Below are 22,172 nucleotides of genomic sequence, written 5' to 3'. Positions count from 1 at the left end.
TAATTGATCAATCCTTTAAATGCTCTCCAGACATTGTTGACCGCAAATAATTTTTTATTAGTTTCAGTTTTGAAAAACTTCTTTCCCCTGATGCTACGGATATTGGTAATGTTCAATAAATACGCATCACCATCGCAGTATTCGGAAACGTGCCGGTTAATTTATTTTAACGTATATATAATTTAAAACATCCTGAGGAGCCGACTCTTTTTTAATAAAACATTGCCAAGTTTTTAATTCCTCAAATAAAGTCATACCATCAATATTGCGATTGTCGCTCAGTTTTAAGTGCAAATCTTTTTCATTAACTCTTCATCGTTTCCAATCTTTTAATTTGCTCTTATAACTTTAAAGTCCTCTCTACGTTGTTTTAAGAGTATGAATCTTTCCGTGACTGAAGTTATTATCGTGTCTAAAATCGCGAAGAAAAAATTTATTTTAAAATTTTGTTTAGGATCGTGCGTTGTCTCATCTGATGCTTCGTAACCAAACATCTTTTGCGAATGTCTGGAGCAATAGGATCAATATTAAGATCGTTTGCTACTTCTTTTGCAGTTCTAATAATATTTTCAAAATGTTGGTCTGTTCGGCGAGTATTTAATTGTATATTGTTGTATACTTGTTTCAACATAATCAAGATTTTCTGTAATTTTTCCTACATCAAATGTCGGATTCTGAATTATTTTGCTTGCAACATTTACGAGACTTAAGATTTCGTACCAAACATGAACAGAGAAAATAAATCTTTGAAATTAAGTTTTCTTCCTGAACTCTAGAATCGATATCTTTAGTTTCATCTTCCGTAATATCAGAAACAGCCTGGTAAATTTCCTTGATATTATTTTTAAGTGGCTTTATTGCTTCTACTCTACTTTCTCACCTAGTAGCAGAAAGTGGTTTCAAATTTAAAACACGAATGTTTTTTTTAATATAGCCCAACGCTTCACAGATATTGAAAAATCATTATATAATTCCTGTATTACCCCCAAAAAATTTACAGTTTCACAGGATATCTTAGCTGCATCATTAACTACCAAATTTAATGAATGAGCAGCACACGGAATAAAAAAAGACCTTAAATTTATTTCAAGGATTTTTTTTCTGCAGTCCATTACGTTTGTCTCGCATATTTGAACCGTTATCATAAGCTTGGCCGCGTAAATCCGAAATGTTAATATTCAATAATTTTTTATAAATTGAAATAGTCCTTGCCCAGTGGTATCTTCTACAGATTGAAAACCCAAAAAATGTTCATGAATTTCTGCTATATTTGTATCTTTATTTTGATTAGCAAATCTAATACCAATAGATAATTGTTCTGTGTGGCTTATATCCGGAGTAGCGTCAAGAATTAATGAATAATATTTCGCCTCTTTAACCATTTCTAAAATTTTTTATTTTATAGCTTCAGAAATCATTTTGTATTCTATCACCTAAATAATGAGCAATGTTCCTTTTTTGTGATGTTTGGGTGCGATGCAAGTGTCTGTCATTATCGAATCAAATTTAGCGACAGTTTCTACTAGCTTTAAAAAATTGCCATTATAATTTCCAAAACGTTTTTGTGAAGAACCTCTAAAAGCTATACACTGTCTTGATAAATATTGTGTTATGTAGATTAACCGTTCTATAACAGATTGCCAATATTTTTTCTCAGTTTCGTATAATCTTTGTTGTGTGCAATCAATAGTGCATTTCTTAATCAACGACATTTTAAGATCGCCGTATTTTGAACAGTTTTTAATGTGCGTGGAACTTGTCTCGTGTATTTTTAGTATACGACTCAAATGTTGCCAATCGTTACAACCGTATTCGTTAGTAAGTTGGGAATTTTGCTACCAAATATTTTGCAATAATAACAAAAAACCGAATTTCGCGATTCCGAGTAAACTAAATAACTTCGTAAAAGTTTTTCTCCATTTGCTAAAGTTCGATAATAGTATGAATCGGAAAACTTGGGGCCAGATTCATCTTTGGGAAATTCTTCATTAACTACTTGACGCGGGCAATGCTCAACTAAACAATCTCTAACTTTGGTAGTTATATGATTCGGCCAAGTATCTGGATCATTAACATTAAAATTTAAAGTAAAATTTGAAGTTTCTTGTTTCTCTGAATCGAAATATTTCTTCTGCTGCAACTTCTGTAGACAGTCCAGTCAAGCCAGTTTCATTTTCGCATCTAACATTTGTTTCTTCATAGTTACCTTGTGTCCTCTCTTTTTCTGGAGTAGAGCTACACGGAGTACTTGCTTTGTCAGAACTTTCTGTTCTTCGTTTATTATGTGGTCCTGAAGTTAAAAATTTATTCAGCGATCCAGCCAGTTTATGTTCCAGTTGTACTCGTTGCAATTTTTTTCCTGTTTTGTACACTAGATAACTTCTTTGGCTTTTTTCCCGACATCTAGGGGTTAACACACTTGGTTAGACTTTAAAATAAGAAGAGCGTAAAAAGCTGTCCACCAAAATAAATAATAATTTCTGAAATTTTCCCTTAAACTTATTTTTTAGCCCCTTAACCGACTATCATTTTTAAGATGAATGGCCCAAGACCGACTTTTTTTTTTTATTACAGAATTTGATTTTTCAGATGTTTTGAATAATAAATATGCTAACATTTTAGGTATTTTTGAAAATTAACATATGGAGATATTAGCCACTGATTTCTCAGTGATATTTATTTAATATTTTTTACATTCTGGTAATTGTTTAATAATTAAGAAATTTCTAGAATATTAAAATTATCAATTAAAGAAATTAGTAAAAGGACCGCAACCCCATTGTTTTCCAACCAGAACAAGAACAAATATATAAATAAATCTCTTATTGAAAATTATTTATTTCTAGACGTCTACCCAACATAACATAAAAATCTTTTGTTTTCAAAATAAGATTATTAACTAAAATGAAACAATTTAACTGATTTTCAAACTTAGCAAAAATATAATAGACGTACTTTACGTGAATAATAATTCAAATTCACCAAAAATTTACTAAACAACAATAATTTATAAAACAAAAGGCAACTGCACAGTAACACTGTAACGCACAAAATGAAATGATGAAAATACACCAAAAAAATATCAAGAAAGGGTCAATTGCAGAATGTGTAAACAAACATCATGTAAAGAGTTTTATAGCTCATAAATAACCTATGTTTATTCATTTAATTCGAGCCGCGTCAGCCTGACGCGCCGATAGTCTATCCCACATATATACGAGATTTTTAGCTGATTAATATGTTTATAATTTATAAACTATTATCTTTAAAATTTTATTTGTCTATCAAAAATCCAAAAATAAGTACACAATTAAAATCAAAGTCAAAAATTGTGTACTTATTTTTGGATTTTTGATAGACTTAAACACAGAATACACTCGATATGTTTCACATTCAAAATTGAAATAACGCTGAAAAAAATGTAAGTGCGTATTTGGATAGACGCTATTTCGTCTATCCAAATTCGAAGCGGAATTTAAGAAAACGAACATCGTAATGTACACCTATGTTTCAGACTAAATATTTTTGGATAGATCAGTGTTTCTGAAACTTCAGATATCCGTGTACCCTTCTTCAATTTTCATTATTACCAAGTACCTTTTCAAAATACCCTTATAATAATAATAATAATAATAATAATAATAATAATAATAATAATAATAATAAATTTAAAAAAATATTTCATTGTAAATGTCTGTTTTATTTGAATTTAAATGTACATTTAAACAAAAAAAAAAGATTTATTTTTAATAGAACAAAATTTATAAAGATTCTATACATTTTTACTCAATATAAATAATTTATCATCAATGAGGAGTGAAATTGCTTATTTCTATATCCGTTATATTGCTCTCTTTTGTGCGTTTTATAAATCCAGTCTTTAACCAATGATCCATACTTAACAATTTGAAAGGTAAACAAATTACCGTATTTACTCGACTATAACTCGCACTTTTTTCCCAAAATTAAAGCTAAAAAATCGTGCTGCGAGATATATGCGGGGATTTTCGGAAACTAAAGTTTTCAGAAGAAAAAAACTGAAAATGGGTATGACTTACCAAGAAGCTTCTATTCTGCATCACTTCTTCTGTCCTAGAGAGCGGTTTCCTTGTGTGCCATCAAAGTTATCTACCCAAACAGAGTCATCTTCTTTCCCATTATATCAAGCAAAAATTACCAGTAATTTAAGACTTGAGATACGTAATGAACAATCCTTGACAAATTACTAATGAGAAGCGAAAGATGCGCGCGATTGTAGGCCAGTATAATTGAGAAAAAGCCACTATTAAGAAGTGCATACGATTGGTGCGGTATTAACAAAAAGATCGCGCGACCAAAACAAAACAAGCTGACGATTGAATTGAAATGCTAATTCTCTTAAACCGATTTCCATAATATCTGAAATGCATTCACTGTATTTATATTTATTAGTTTTAACACGTTCATGACGGGGGGGGGGTAGTGTCAAGCAGAAAACTTTGCTTGAGTGTATATAGCAGTTTCTGTTGGAGGGAAGATGCGATTCATTAGTTAGTGTTTATATTCCCAGTTGTCTGTAATTGCACTGTTTGTGGAGAAATATATTACACAGTCTGCAAATGATGTCTGTGAACCTTATCCAGTGACCTGATAAAACGAATTGGTTTTCGTGTTTCTGCAGTATAATGGCTGTTGGGGATGGCATATTGTTTACTGCAGGGAGCGAATTATCGCTCCCTGCAGTAAACAATATCTAATAAGTGGGTTCTAAAATGTTTAGTTTTAGTATGTATGGCTATAATTTTTTTATTAATAAAATATAATAAACACATATTTAACTGTCAATGGGAAATGGCGCCTTTTTTATTCGGTAAACTAAACGCTGTATTTTTGTAAAATATCTTGTTGCCGTAATACGGCTGAACGAGCGCCCTTATTAAGCAGCGCCGTGAGGCAGGCTGCCTTTATGCTACATCCCCTCGACGGTACTGGGCAAAGCACAGCGTAAGAAAGCATTCACGGTCTGTCTTAAACTAACAATTTCCACTAAAATATAATAAACAATCGAGAATATTTTCGCTGAGTCGATGCTTACTCTATGAAATGAAATCCGTGGTAATCTTGAAAACGATTCACTTCAAACAAATTATAATAAAACTGGTGATTTTTATCAAGTTAAAAATGTTGTTAGAGTATTAAGAATTCATAATAATTTGACTGATTTTAAATTTCATTTTATTTAACTATGATTTTTAATTGTGTAATTTATATTGTACGATATAATTCAAGAATAAGAAAATTTATATTTTTTTTATTATTTCCCGTGGTGAAATGGCGCCCCTCATCTTCAGACGCCCTTGTGCGGGGCACAATCTGCACAACCGCACGGCGCGGCCCTGCACAGGAGACACGTGCTGAGGAGTAGTTTGTATTTAAGTATCGTTCAAAACATCGCAAAAAAGCACGAGACGTTAATAATCAGACACAAAGCAGCCCGAATACCAACCTTTATAACTTCGATTGTAGTCACCGACAAGAGCAGCTTTTTTCAAGTATTTCTTCGACTGATTCCCAAATTTGTCGATCTCTGGCACGGGCAAGTAAGTTTTTCAACTAGGAAACTTGGAATAAAATGCATTAGGAGATTATTTAGATACAGAAGAACTTCGGGTAACACGGAATACAATTTTGTGTGCAAAATAGCATTCCACATTACCTGAAGTTTTTGTGCATATTTCAAGTTTGATCTCAAAACACGCGAGGATCCGAATTTCATCAAAATGACCTTTCGGAAATGGGATCCACTACTGCTTTGAGAAATCTGAAATGTTGAAGTACTTTGAATGTGAACATATCTTTTCACCAATGGATAAGGGATTTATATTCTCTTCCCCTCAAAAAAAAAATAATAAAAAAATCGGACTATGAAGTTCGAAATTAGTTCAAAGTGCTTTAGTACTACTCGTTTCAGTTAATTTTTTTTGTGTTCAATCCGTTTTGCAGGATGCCTTTCCTGAGAGTGTGCTGGAAGAAATAAAGACTTAAAAAGAAGGGAACTTTTGTGACGGTTGGCCGGAACCATTATCCTAACTATGGCTTTCTGACAGTGTGTGTGGGGAGGGGGGGGGGGGTTTACAATCTGAAAAAAATATCATTCAGTATTTTGTAGACCATCTCGTTACGACTGAATGTATTCTATGTGATGTTTAATAGCCGATTGGTCAGTGACCTAATGTGGGTTCAAGTCATTGTTGGATCCTAAGCCTTGGATAATTAAGAGTTGCATTTCAAGGTTATCGCCGTACAATGGAATACACTTCGGCATCGACGCACGTGTTTTGCATCCAACCCTTCTCCGTTTTCGGAACTTACCTGGCGTCTATATATCACGTGAGGGCTGCTCAACGGCGCGTGACCATTGTTCACCGAGTGACATCGGGTCAAACACCTCCCTTCTCGTCCTTCGCCTCAAGGCTGATAATTAATACCTCCCTGTTAACGTTCTTTCTTTCTTTCGGGGGCTTATATTTTGCTCCTCCCCATCTCGTCCCTCCCTGCAGATGGCATTCTCCACGAGATCGCCTCTGACTCTTTGGTAAGACTCTGCGCGTGCAGCTGGGACGCGCCTCGGATAGAATTCCACGCAGGGTGGATATTTCCGGAGCTCCATTTGACACCCGCCTCTTCGCAGGTGCCGCTATTACAGTCACGTGACTGCCTTACGCACACCATCCACGATGCCTAGGCTGACAACATACAATAATCACTGCTCTCAGGTCATCTGGTTTGACGTAATAAAGGATCTTCCAACGAAGAAGTCTTTTCAAGTAATCTCTTTCTTAATTTCACAAAGGACAGAAAAGAAGAAATTTAACGCCGAAGAAAGATTAGAAAGAAGAAAATAGAACGGAAAAAGAGACAAGATGAACTGCAAGATCATCCTTCTGGAACCCACAGGTGTTCCCGATGTTTGTTTTCATCTGAGCCATTTCTTCACGATGAGTTAAATTAGTGGTAACGAACCATTTTTGCTCTTTCAAGCAGCAAAAACATTTTTAAGGTCCAAGAGACCGCAAATCCAATTATATTTATGAAATATAATTTGATCTGTTTAAAATTTAATCAGATTATAATGAGTAATCCATTGCTTTTAATATACAAATGAAATGGCTTCCAGGTTATGTGGCAGATCTTCCTCGTCATGTTTCTGAGCCTGCCATCTTGTTTATTGGAGTCCGAAGTGGAAGCTTGAAATATTCCCGTTTGGTCCCTACAGCAGAAGATTACGAAATGCTTAAACCCATCGACTGTGAGTATCTACACTGTAGGAGGGGGGAAGAGGAATTAAGGTACGAAATCAAAGTGCTGCACTTACCTAGTCTCTTGGTTATTAATTTTTCTCCATTTTAAATCGGCCCATCTGCATTGAAGAATCGCGCGTATTAATACCTTACGAACCAACGTGTCCATAATCGCAGCAACCACAATGCTGATTCAAAATCACAAGCAAACGGAAATGTATTGAAAAAATCGACTAACACATTTCTCGGAAAGTGCTTAAACGTGGAATCTCTCTCTCTCTCTCTCTCTCTCTCTCTTGGTACAAATCTCTCATATCGTCAGCATCCATAAAATTACGTTTTCTCTTTTTCTCAATGCAGTACTTTGTCTCTGAAGAACTATTTTCTGTACACAAGTCGCAAACCTATCCGACCTTCGAAGACTGTTTTAACTTTTCGGTGTGCTACCCCAAGGATATCATAAAAACACTTGAATCGGTGCAGATGACAGCTATTAGATACTTTATTTATTTATTCTTATAGAGTTTCCTCCCTTTTCTCCCCCGTCCTTCCCCATTGGGGCGTGTTGAGCCCCTCATGGGGTTAAATATTCATAACTGTAGATCCGTGTGTGTGTGTGTGTGTGTGTGTTCACCGGTTCAGTCCTCCTACTGCTGTTTTTTGGTTTGTCCACTGTGCACTTTGTACTGTGTCTACAAATCTAATGTTAACAAGTTTCTGCCTGGCCACAGTACCGATGTAATAGATATTGAAGAACCTCTTCTGTATGGGATTACCATAAAAGTTTTGGTTCGGCATTTGGTTTAAAATATGTAAAAGAAAACAAAGAAGTCTGTGTAGCTCAGTGGATGTGGCTGCCCACCACAGCGCTTGACCGCACGAAGGAAGATTTGCTTTCGACTCTAGTCAGCGACTAGAGGAAATTTTTCTAAGCCTTTTTTTTCGACCGGTTCCCGAGTTAGTCGATTTCTGGCAAGGGCAAGCGGGTTTTTTCTCCCGGAAACTCGAGTTTTTCGTCCCGTAAACTCAAGAAAATAGACCATAGAACCCAGACTATTTCAGACATTAAATATATTGTGTTAGGGTACGGACCACGAGATGGCAGCACATGTTGAGCAGTCTCATTTCACTGTGTACCGCTCAGTGGCGTAGCTAGAGGGGGGGCGGAGAGGGAGATTCTCCCCGGGCAGCACTTTGAACCTTTTTGAACTTTTGCAGTTAATTCTAAAATACAGTCTCGAGAACTCATTTCCAAATATTGTAAAACTACTGCCAATTTTCCTCGCAATTGCTGTAAGTGTTGCTAGTTGTGAGAGGAGTTTTTCTAAATAAAATTGATTGAGAATTACCTACATTACTAAGAAATGACTTCGCCAATGTCATCGACGATTTTGCTAACAGAAAAGCAAGAAAAATAACATTTTTTGAATGTTGAAATTAAAGTTTTACTTCAAAAATAAACATAGCGTTTTAATTCATTTCCCTATACGTTGTTTTGACTTTTTGTAGTATTTTTGGCAAACTCAGGGACTCCCACGGGCAGCAAAAGCTCTAGCTACACCAGTGGTGCCGCTTAATTAGTGATAGCCCTGGGCCATCTATCTCTGATTGGCTACCAGTGGAGCTTGAACTGCCCGCTCAGTCTCCAAAAGTTAGATAGGGTTAATGGCCTCGCCTACCCCCCCCCCTATTTTTCTCCCATTAAACGTACAGGAATGGTCTCTTCAGTGCAAGCATTATGGACCGAAATAACAGAGATTTAATGCCGAGTTGTGACCCACGAAGAATGGAGTTTCCGAATTGTCCATTAACAGATGATAAAAACAGAAAAAAAGGAACAGTATTTTTTTTTTTTTTTTAGAAAATTACAGTACTGTAATTCTATAATATCTTTTAAGATTCATAACTATCGTGACATTTTTATGTGCATTAAACTCATGGTGAAAATAAAGTGCTGTTAGTCTTAAACTAACACACTTCTGTTGTTATTTATACACCCATTCATTACGTACTATGAACGAACAGAAAAATATTAATGAACAAATAATATTATTTTCGATGACCTGAATGAACTTAACTAGCAATTTTACTTTTAAAAGGATGACAACAGAAGCGCATCAATTGCCAAAGTTTATTTTGTTAATCTAACGGAAGAGGATTGAGACAAGATTCAGGAGTAAAAATAAATGTTTATCAATTTAAAAAAATAAACTTTATAACATTAAGTTAAAAAAAGGGGGGGGGGGGAGCAACATTAAAACTAAAATAAATAAGAATCTTACTAAATAAAAGAAGAAAACGGAGGTTAAAAAAACAAAACAAAAAAAACTTAACGGTGGTTGCTAATGCGAGTGAGCAGATTTTGTGGACCGGGGGTTGAGGAAGGATATCTTTAAGGGAATAAATAGCTAGAGGGAGAATAGTAATGGTAATATAGGGCAAAAGATGGATACTAGTGAGTGTTGTTAAACTTCTCGAGAGTAAGCTGAAGACACAGAGAATGTATGCGACGCACGGCCTCACTCCTAACACTGATATGCACCGAATGATATGAACGTAGTCAATGGACACCATAGTGTGAGGAACAAACAGCCAAGTCTCTCACTTAAAGATGTAGGCTCCTTTCGCTGCGATGATTGTCCTATGGACATACTTTCCACAATGGTACGATAGTGATCAATGGGAAATTTAGACTATTCTTCGTGTACGCATGTAATGAAGTCTTGGACTGCTGTGGGTGGAATCCCTCACCCGACACTCCAGTTCATCCCACAGATGCTCAATAGGGTTGAGATCAGGACTCTGTGGAGGCCAGTCAAGTGTGGCGACGTTCATGTCCATGGACCACCATGCAGTTATAGCAGCAGATTTATGAAAGGGTGCATTTTCTTGCCGAAAGAGACGATGGTCAGTTCCTTGGAAACGCCACAAGCTAGGAAGCATCGCATTGTCCAGAATGTTTAGATGCCTCTCGGAGTTCAATGTTCGTGACACCACAAACAGAGGTCCAAGGCCAAAACAGGCCCATCATCACACCGCCACCTCCGAATTTTTTGGTCGGGGTTACGCACTCTGGTAAGAGACGTTCAACGGGCATCCGCCATGCCTACACCCGTCCTTCTACTGGTTAGAGAGCGTAGCGTGATTCCCCGCTTCGTCGCACAGCTTTCCAGGTACATTCCCCACCACATGCTCTTCGCACTACTGAAGATGAGCTGCGTGCTGGTTCAGGTAATGCGGGGCTTGCATGTTGACATCCCACCACAGAAACTGATGCTGTGAGCCCAGGTTCGGAATGCTTTTTTGTGCCGATTCCTGTTCTAGTCGGCGCCCAAATTTCCTCATTGTTATATCTTCTGACTCTTCCGATTTTCATTATTTTTTGTTTTACTTGAATTTATAATCAAAGCATTACACTGGAATGGCGTCTGTAATTTACACTTTTATGTTTATTTTTATATGAATAACAAGTTGACAAGTTTGGAATATGAACTGCAGTAATAAAAGCTCTGCTACCGCATAAATGCGTGTGGCACATTGCATCTTCTCTTCGGTTTCTGCATTCAAATCATTGACTTTTAATGTGCATAATTGACGTTAGTAAAGAAAATTGGACGCCGCTTTTCGTTATTGATATTATCTGAACGACTATGCACTATACCCTCTGTCCCAAAAGTAACCGAACTTTTCAAAAATAGAAGAAACTAGTAGCGTTCCCTGTTTTATCTTTTCGTTGTCGAAAGTGGCAACCTTCATTAGTGTTGTATCAACTGTTTTTGACATTTGTTTCATTAGAAGCCGAGTTATAGCGCCAAGAGGTACAGTGTGTTTTGACGAACGGTCGGTCGTCACGATATTCATGCCGTACGCGACGAATTCTCGCTTTCAATAGCTTCAAAACTTCGAGATAAAACTCACCATTGACCAGGCGGAACGAATTCTTTGTGGATAATGCCCTTGGAATCGTAGAAACAAATCAGCAAAGTCTTTACTTATGACTTCTCCAAGCGAATTTTTTTCGGATGCCCCTCTTTTGATGATGTCTCCACTGAGCACTCTGGCGATTTGTTTCGGGCTCATATTCAAAACACCTCTTTCCTCACCAGTAATGATCGTTTCAAGGAAGTTTGAGTCCTTACGAGCGGTTTTAATGAGGTCTTTGCACGGTTTAATTCGATACATTTTTTGGTCGTATGTCAACTTGTGGGGAAACAAATCGCGAATTCAATTTACGAAGGCCCAAACTCTCGGTCAAAATGTTGTGCACAGTTCATTTTGGAATCCCAAATTCATCTTCAATCAATCTCACGGTCCAATCAAACTTAGTCCAGTTTTTGGACGGCCCGGCTTTTCGTCGTCCTCAAGCATCTCACGACCACTTTGAAATCGCTTAAACCACTCGTAAACTTCAGTACGGGATAAGCATTCATCACCGTATGCTTTTTGAAGCATTTGATGCGTTTCGGTAAAACTTTTACCAAGTTTAACACAAAAGTCGATCGCAGCTCTCTATTTGAAACTCATTTTCCGACCGTTCGTCAAAACACTGTCACTCTTGGCACTATAACTCGGCTTCTGATGAAGCAAATGTCATAAACAGTTGACACAACACAAATGAAGGTTGCCGCTTTCAACAACGAAGAGATACAACAGGTGGCGCCACTAGTTTCTTTTATTTTCGAAAAGTTCGGTTTCTTTTTGGATGGAGGGTGTGTATCGAAGCATTTCTTGACACCAGTACGAGATGTCATTCATTTCAGCCATCTTGCGTGCGATAGTTCACATTTAAGAAAATATAAACAATATCTTGATTTTCAGCAGACCCACAAGCTTCAGTCATTAACAAACCGTGTACTTTTATTTAATGTAAAAATAAATTAACGATGATTTCGTGCGTATTTAATATTAATAAGCTTTTGAAAATAAGCTTGCGCCACGGCGAGTTTCGGAATCCATGGAGACTTGGAAATAATATTAAAATGGTAATTAACTACAGAAACGATGTTTATTTGATTTTCGTGCGAAACCAACCCTGCAAGTTCACAATTTAAATAAATGCTACGCAGTTGCGAAAAGGGTTCCTTTTCTGTTCGTATCTTCGCACGACACGGAATGCCGAAGTGCGTGATGTCAATATGTAAGGAGCACGATCGAATATAAAATGTGGCATTCACAGGCACTTCGTCTCTATTTAAATTACAATTGGTATCGCTCTAAGGACCAGTTTATAAATTATATTATTAGTAGTATTTGTATTTTTAACCGATATAATATTAAAGTGCCTGTAAAGCCCTGGGGACAATTGCTGGAATACTCAGCGAACATTTATGAATAGTGAAAAATGCATAAAGAAACAAATTTGTTAGAGATTTAAAATGTGCCGTTGTTTTATTAGTGAAAAAAAAAATAATAAAATAAATAAAACTGTACAAAACCGAAGTCACCAAAATCGTGTATATAAAGTACGTTCTAACCTTCATCATCTGTAAACGATTATCAACAGGCAAAAAAAATTCCCCGTGGAAACGGCGCTTGCTTCCATATAGCTACACTTCCACAAGCGACAGCTTCTACGACACCTTTAATTCTAATCGCCGACCAGAGGAACTTTTCTAAGCCTATCGTATGGAAATTATTGATAGCTTGGGGTCAGCTAATTTTAGCAAAAAGTGGAGATTGGCTATATATAATATAATATAATATAATATAATATAATATAATATAATATAATATAATATAATATAATATAATATAAATAAGTATATATGTGTGTGTGTGTGTGTGTGTGTACTATATGTTTCGAAGTCTGAGAATCGAATTGAGATACCTGAATTCGATTCTCGTCGTGGTGGTGGGGGGGACGGCAAATCTTCATATGGACTTTTTCAGCTGAAGGTGACTTAGTCGATCTCATACAGAAATAGCATAGTCTTCCATCCCGGATGCAGTCAAATCAGCCACAGAACACACGCAATTACGAAACAAAAATACTGTTAGTAAACAGATAGTGTAGTGTAATAGATAGTGGTATAGATAGAAGATTAAGTAGTGCACAGGGTGGGTTGTGTGGAGTAGAGTGTCCTCCAGACCTGAGCCCGTGGAGGTGCTGTGTAACATGACACTATCTATCATGGAATTATTGTATGACTTAATGAAGAGAGCGTTCAAAAGGCTTGGACAGACTTTGTTTGTCGTGGAAACTTATTTTCATGAAGTCGGTGGGTGCGATGCTCTACATTCTCTTTACAATGAGTTGCCTTCATCTTGCACTACTGAAAGGCCATCTTTCGAAGCGTCCATATTAGTGTCCATGAGGCGCACTTGGAAGAACGACAGTACATTATGCCCTTCGACTGGAAAAGAACCGAGTTCGATTCTTGTCGTGACGTGAGAAATCCTTTTATGGGCTTTTTTTTTTTCAATTGAAGGTAGCAGGGTTTTTCAACCAGAAACTCGGGTTTTCATCCCGCATACAGTAAAAATCGGCCATGAAACACACGCAATTTATAGACAATATACATTAGTGGTGGTGGCGAGCGGTAGATGACTCTGTGTATTGATGGTAGTGGTGTCGTGTAAGGGAGACGGTGAGTTGCATTGAAGTAGTGCGCCCTCTACGATGAATCACTGGACTTCTCGAGGATGTCACGTAAAAATAATATTAATATTTTTAAGCAGCAGTCTCGTAACCAGAGCAGGGCACTCCTCGTAGACTTACAAATAGTAAAGCAGGTTAAAAACATCATGTAATGATATCAGACAGGAAGTTCTTGTTTTAAGCTCCTCCCTAAGCGTAAGTTAAACGTTTTGCGCGTTTTAATCTCTAATGTGGAGTGTATGAATAACATGGCGATGCATCATTTTACTACTTGTATGTGATTTGTGCATTGATTTAACCCCGACTCTCTTCCTAGTTTAGCTCCTACTGATGAGACAGTGTGGTCCTTCCCATGATGCATAGCAACATACACGTCCGAAAGAAGTGTGCTCTGCATTATGGCGAATTAGAGCCATTTGAAGTCATCTGCCTTCTTACGCAATTTACTTTGTAGCTCGGCGGAAAAGCTTTCTCTCTGAACAAGCTAAGGAAACGATTCGTCATAAAATCGCATCGTAAACGGGCGCGACGGAATTCTTGCAAAGTGGCGTCATCGTTCATTACCATAGCAACCTGGAAAAGCTTTTGCTTGTACACCGTAGAGAATTGATTTATTTATTGTGATTTGTAACATAATTTTGTGCTGTTTTGTCACTAAACACGGTCTGATTTCAACAAAAAGGGGGGGGGGACGACAAATCCTAGTAGAGATTTTAAATAGCAAATTTAATTCATTTAGTTAATTTAAAATCGAAGCTGAAATGCGAACGCACGTTTTTGTATCGATTCAACAGTAAACTTTTATTAAAATGCATCGAATTAGGATGGGGTTGGTAGAAATGACGACCAAAGCAAACGAAAGATGTGAGGGTGACTGCTGCGCCACCTTTGCAGAATAATAATAATAATAAAAAGAGGAGTTTCCAGGAATAAAAGACTCTGCCACCTTTGTACGAGACCAATTAACTCCGTTTCGATTGAAAAAGCCCCTTTAAATTTTTTCTGCGTTTCAGGCGAAATTCGAACCGAAGCGCAAATGTAGTAGTGCATCGAGAAGATGCCCCGAAGGGGGATTATGAAACGCACCCTGAAGGGCGGGTTTAATTCGGCGTTTACGCATTTTGGGAAACGCATCGAATAAAAATGAAAAACGAAGACGCATTTGCGGGGGGGGGTGATCAGGACTGGACAGCGAAGCAATTTGATGATGGGGCGACATTCCCTCACCGTACAGAAAACTAATTTTGATGGTTACATTAAAATAAAATGTCCTTTTAGCAGAAAAGTTTTAATTTCATGAAAATAAATTCTATTTTCGTTTTTTATTAAAGTAAAAAAATACAAAAATCAAGAAGGGGAGGGGGAAATAAAATAAAACCTGGAGCGGCTGAGGGATAACATTCTTCTCTGGGCACAAATATATATACACACCCTCTGTCAAACCGAACTTTTCGAAAATAGAAGAAACTAGTGGCGCCACCTATTGTATCTTTTTGTTGTCGAAAGCGGCAACCTTCATTTGTGTTATGTCAACTGTTTATGACGTTTGTTTAATTTGAAGCCGAGTTGTAGTCCAAGAGTGACAGTATGTTTTGACAAATGGTCGGTCGTCACGATATTCATGCCGTACGCGACGAATTCTCGCTATCAATCGCGTCAAAACTTCGAGATAAAACTCACCATTGGCCAGACGGAACAAATTCTTTGTGGATAATGCCCTTGGAATCGTAGAAACAAATCAGCAAAGTCTTTACTTTTGACTTCTCCAAGCGAATTTTTTTCCGATGGCCCTCTCTGGTGGTCTCCACTCAGCACTCTGGCAATTTGTTTCAGGCTCATATTCAGTCACCTCATATCTCATATGAGGTGATTGAATATAACTCATATCACCACGTTTCATCACTACTAACGATCGTTTCAAGGAAGTTTGAGTCCTTACGAGCGGTTTTAATGTCCTTGCAGTGTTCAATTCGACACATTTTTTGGTCGTCGGTCAACTTGTGGGGAACAAATCGCGAATTCAATTTACGAAGCCCAAACTCTCGGTCAAAGTGTTGTGCACAGTTGATTTTGAAATCCCCAATTCATCTTCAATCAATCTCGCGGACGATTTCGGGTTTTCTTTGGTGAAATCACGCACGTTTTGGATGTAAACTTCGCTCAGTTCAGTATTTGGACTGCCCGACTTATCGTCGTCCTCAAGCGTCTCACGATCACTTTGAAATCGCTTAAACCACTCGTAAACTTGAGTACGGGATGAGCATTCATCACCGTAAAACTTTTACCAAGTTTAACACAAAAGTCAATCGCAGCCATCTGTTTGAAACTCATTTTCCGACCGTTCGTCAAAACACTGTCACTCTTGGCACTATAACTCGGCTTCTGATGAAACAAATGTCATAAACAGTTGGCACAACAGTAATGAAGGTTGCCGCTTTCGACAACAAAAAATACAACAGGTGACGCCACTAGTTTCTTCTATTTTTGAAAAGTTCGGTTTCTTTATTGGACGGAGGGTGTATAAGATTCAAAAGTAGGGACGCCAAAAACCTTGTTAAGGTCTTTGCGTTTCATCATGGGTCCCTTCCATCTGCGTAGTTCTCGCACTGAATTTCTTCAAGGAAATTAAGAAGATATTCGTTGTGGCACGTTCTTCCAAGTAACCTCTCCCCCCCCCCTCCAGTGTTACGTTTTTCTGAACCTCCCTTCCGGAGTGTGGTATCATTTAGGGTCCATCCCCATAAAGCAGGAAATCTCACTTAACGAGGGCATTCCAGGAATGTTTTTGTTCTGCGTCTTTTTTTAATCCTGTTCGAAAATGGTTTCTCTCAGAATCCCAAATTTACACTTCGGCTTTGAATTAAACATCTCCTCGCATTTTATTGCTGTTTCTGATCATTTCGTTGAATGCGCTCGTGCGCACTGCTGGTCCCTAATAACAGTCGAAAGCAGCTCGTGCTTTGCCTTCACACGTCTCGCGGTAATAATTTCCTCGACTTCGAATGAAGTGCGTGTTTTGCGATGACGGCCTCTTCCGTTAGGTCAGCGTTTCACAACCTACTTCAAGACTCGTGACCTGCCAAGTCTGCAAGAAAACTTTCCGTGATCCTAAATAAGAATCCACTTTAGGGAGAGGGGAAAATGACAAAGGGAGGGTAAAGTTTGATCTTCTTCACGATCACCCGCAGGTTTACAAATTCAAGTAAACAACTAATACAGTTAGCCGAGTTAAAAAGTGCGTGTACGACATGTACAGGTTGAAAGCATTCGTCGTGAAGATGACGCTAATTACCTGCAATGATACAAGCGTGGTGCGATGTTTTTGCTTTAGTGATTGGGAAGTTGATTGTCTCCAGTCGTAAAAGGACAACTCGCTCGGAGAGAGCACGCCGTTGTCAGTTATTCGCCTCGTGCTTTCAGCTGCCATGCGTAGACTAAACAACAAACGAGAAAGCCACACAGTGCAGCTCCCCGTGCCTTGTCGCATCGGGAATGTTGTTGTCGTCCCAAACAGTTACAGATCCCACGACCTGGATGATTCACAATAACACATGTAAATAACGAGGAAGGAAATTACGTTATCCACCATAAAAAAAACGACATTTCACAATCGCATATTTGTAATTGTGATTCACAAATTAACGTATCAGACTGTTTTTTTTTTTTTTTCTTTTTTTTTACCTCGACAGACCTGTTGTTTCATTCTGGGTATCTCCACGAATGCAGGTCGCAAAGTTTCCAGCGATGGCGATCTTGGGCATTCTTCTCCATTGGTTTCCCATGACTGGTATTAGAGAGTCTCCCCCCCCCCCCTCTAGATGGAGGTCTACGGGTTTCTCTTGGATACCAGTTTGTAACACGGTAGGTCCACCTATTGTCGTTCAGTATCCCAATATGACCTGCCTACTGTGCCTGGTCAAATATGGTTATCACTGCTTCTTTTACTCTGGTTCATTTTCTGATAGTTGTATTTGTGATGTGGTCTTTTTTACTTCTCCTTAAGATTCTTCTTTTCATAATATGCTGGGTGGTTTGAAGACGAAGTTTCCCTTTTCGTGTGGCGCTCCAAGTTTCACAGGCGTAGGCTAAGGATAGGAGAACACAGCCGTTGAACATGCTAGCTCTTATTTTGATATCTAGCTTAGGATCTGTGATTATGGATTCGATACGGTTAAAGGAGGTCCATGCAGCTCTTTTTCTTTTTGATATTTCTTCCGAAATATCGTTGTCCATATTTATAGTTCAATTCTTCTCTTCAAAAACGGACAACATAGAAGACATCAAGAATTACCATCTTATATGTCTGCTATCACACATAAGTTAATGACAAAAATTATATCAAACAGAATCAAACCACTCTTCAAGAAAATAATAGTAAAGAACAAGCAGGATTCAAAAGGTTATTCAACAATAGATCACATACAAGTAGTCACCCAACTTAGTGAACGATGCAAAGAATACTAGATCCCTCTTTCCTTTATATTTATCGACTTTAAAAAAGCCTTCGACATCAAAGACATAACGCAGTTTTAAAGACACTACTAGAACATGGCATCGATCCAGTCTACATCAACCTAATTAAAGAAATTAACACTGGTATCTCTACGCAAATAACCTTATTCGACGACTCTGTAACTGTCATCATAAACCGAGGTGTACGACAAGGAGATGTCACATCACCAAACCTTTTTACGTGTATTCTAGAAAGCACTTTAAGGAAAATCGACTTAAAAGACCCTTCCGCACCTTGAGACAATGCCTCATCAAGTGCATGATGCCTCTAATAAAATAGGACTAAAAATTCACCTTGACAAAACAAAATGGATGAGAAACAAATACTGCCAAACCCACGCCATCCAACTAAATAATTTCACCAGAGAAAATGTAGAATCGTACACATAACTTGAGCAAACTATAAACATAGATCCGTTTTTTAGTAGAACATATTATCCTCATAATAGCAGGATTGTTCTGGCTCAACTCGCCATTAAAAGTAGTTCATCTGGAAAGTCTTCACGAACTTTATCCTACCCTTCTCACCCTTAGTACGGGTTGGGTTTACCCACTAATGAGAGGCTCATGGCGAATTAACGCAGCCAGTTCGTCACTCCTCTGCTGTACCCCCCCCCCCCCCAAGGGCAATATTCATGGCTGTAATCCGTGTGTGTTCACCGGCCGGTTTGCTTGTTCTGGGGGCCGAAAAACCCTAGTTTCCCGGAGAAAAAATCCTCTACCTCCGTATGAGACCGGCTATCTGACTATTAGTTGAAAGAGACCAGATAAAGGTTCCTCACGGGAATCGAACCCAGGTCTTTCCGACGAAAGGGCTTCGTCTATACCAACTCAGCTGCAGACGCTCGTACAAACCATAATAGTTAGTGAAGTTGGGAAAAACAAAATTACCATGATGGTTATTATCGTTTCAATTTTTTTCATGCTATAATTTACTAAAAATGAACTTATAACAAGATAAAATAATATCAAGCGGTCTAAAAGTTAAGACTTTTTTAAGAAAAGAAAAAAAAAGCGAAGCTTCCATTACTAAAACGTATGGATTGCACATCTGCCAAGATGTACGCCAAGCACCCTCTTATTACTGTTCACAGACAGCAGTTACTGCACTCAACCGTCTTCAGCATGTACGCAAATAGAAGAACTGACATGATGTACGAGTAAAGCTTCGTTATTCCAAGAGTTTTTGAAAACTTTTGCAAAAATCCGACCAAAGTATATATTTACGAATTATTCAGTTATTTTGCAGGCGTGCGAATCACTCGAACCAAATTAAATAATAAAAAGAAACTTAGCAGAGCGTGGTTTCGATCCACGGACCTCTGGGTTATGGGCCCAGCACGCTTCCACTGCGCCACTCTGCTTCGCGTTGCTCTTTTTCTTTTAAGACTGTAATAATATAGAAATAAACCTGGTTAGATTCAATGTTCGTGCAGTTATATTTTCCAAATTTCGCCATAAAAATGTCTAAATTGAAATGTAAACTGAATTGGACCTCATCTTCTGGCGCATATCGGCCACGACAGATTACCGCAATTTCGACACGTTTGTGTCTCCGGTGAATGGTCCGACTGCAACAAAATTTGACTTGGAAATTTTCCGTAAAAATAAGAGATTTCAGTTAAATCCAATCAAAATTATCAACCAATCTTAAACATAAGAATTTTTTTTAAAGAAAGCATGTTTCCCCCCCCTCATTTCTACGAAATATTGTGTAATACATCAGTATTAGCACTATCGGGGGCTAAAAGTTACATAACGAAACTTAAACTAAACAGCAAAATAAATACAAACAGATCAATGCCTATCATTATAAAATTTAAAAGCAAAGCGATCAGAGACAAATGGTTGGACGAAAACAAAAATATCAAATATTGACTAAGCACAACTGATATATGTGACAATTTTAAGGATAGCAAAATATATCTAAACGAGCACTTGACTAAAAACCTAAAACATCTATTGTTTATTGCCAAGAAACGTAAAGAAGTCTACAAATATCTCTGGGTCAAACAAGGCAAACTCTTCAAGAGAAGAGTTTGCCTTGTTTGACCCAGAATTCCGAAATTCCGAAATTCCATATCTGTTAATAACATTACTAACATAAAAATGAAAACAGCTGAAAATGTCAATTTATATTTTAAACAACGTAATATATCTATATAATGGCCGTGTATAGGTCGCATTGTTACACAGAGTCCAACTTTATACAAGAACTCGAGTGTAGTCTAGATGAGATCAAAGTGATAATGTTCTCATCATTGGGGATACGAATATTGACTTGCTGAGGAATAACGGATCCTCTCAAGATTATCTAGATCTACTTGCCATGCATGGACTCGAACAATATATTAATGTCCCCACGAGAGAATTCAATGGTGGTAGAACGTGTCTAGATCATATATTCGGGAGAACATTACGTGGAAACAAAATCCAAGCAGGAGTTCTGCGCCAACCTCTCGCGGATCACTTTTCAATCGGTATTAAAGTGTATTTGCAAGTACAGCACAGAGATAGCACAACTGAAAACATCCCCTACACAACAGTTGACTCCAGAGTATTAAAACGTAACTTAAGCACTGTCTCCTGGGAAGTATAATGAGGAAACAAATCTCGATACCTCGTATCATAAATCTATTGCAATATTGAACAATAAAATACAAGACTCGATTAAAGTTAAAATAATAGATCAAAATAGAATAATAGATCCCTTGACGAACATAAGCTAACATTAGCTGTATTTTTAGATATTCACAAAGCTTCTGTGTACATCTAATTTTAATAAAAAAATTAGAAGTCATAGGAATACGAGGTCCTGCCCTAAACTGGTTCAAAAATTACTTAAATGCCAGATCACAAATTGTAAAAATAAACAACAGCTATAGCAGCTCCAAAACAGTAGACTGCGGTGTACCACAAGAAGCTGTCTGGGGACCATTTTTATTTAATATTTATACGGACGCAGCCGAACAAATACAAACCATAGTGAATGCTGATCTTTTAAAACTAACAAATTGGTTCCAGGCAAATAAACTCAGTCCGATTGTCTCAAAAACTAATGTAAATTCAACAAGGATACTGCAATGTGTAATAAATAAAATACGCCACACTAAACATACTACCCCTTAGATATTTATACGTCTGTAGGGTGCTAGTATTCATAAAAAACGACAACGAATACGTAAATATCAAACAAGACTGTGTTTCCTTAGTAGACATAAAGGTCTACACATAAGGGTGTAAAATGTATAGTTCCAAAAGCAAATAAAGAAGCAGCACACAAACATTATACTTATTTAGCGCCAAAAGTATTCAGCACACCACCTTTAACAATAAGAAACGAAACCAACCCAAACAAATACAAAACTCTAATCAACGAGTATTTATTTTCCCACAGAAATGAGGAAGCTCTGTTCAAAATAATTGTATAAATTATTAGTTTTTAGCATATTTGTGTTCAAAGATCCAGTCTCGTGTGTGAAACGTAAAATTTAAATGCTATTTAACTGCTTTGTTTTATTTTGTTCTTAATTAATATTATGCAACTTTCTCTGTACATATCAACATGTGATTTTATTATGTAATTATATTATAATAATATGTAATATGTATATTATATGGATGTACTTATGTGCATATAATGAAAATGCCTTACATACATCTTTGTAAATTTATGCATATCGCAACCTGAACGAGTTCCTGCTCTTACGTTACACGTAGGATTGGCAAAATTTTGTACAAAAATACAATAAAAAAATCCGTCTGTCTAATCCTGAAATCCG

The 22,172-nt window shown here is 37.4% G+C and overlaps 1 non-coding gene across 1 annotated transcript; it reads right to left on the bottom strand.

Moving 5' to 3' along the window:
* Positions 1–19,682: 19,682 nt before the first annotated feature.
* Positions 19,683–19,754, bottom strand: TRNAM-CAU (transfer RNA methionine (anticodon CAU)). The gene has a single exon. It is a non-coding gene; the product is annotated as a tRNA-Met (tRNA).
* Between the last annotated feature and the right edge of the window lie 2,418 nt (positions 19,755–22,172).

The sequence above is a fragment of the Typopeltis vanoorti genome, chromosome 17 (assembly GCF_054136105.1).
Source record: "Typopeltis vanoorti isolate ZY-2024b chromosome 17, IOZ_Tvanoo_1.0, whole genome shotgun sequence".
Taxonomy (NCBI): domain Eukaryota; kingdom Metazoa; phylum Arthropoda; class Arachnida; order Uropygi; family Thelyphonidae; genus Typopeltis; species Typopeltis vanoorti.
This window is presented reverse-complemented; position numbering and strand designations above follow the sequence as displayed.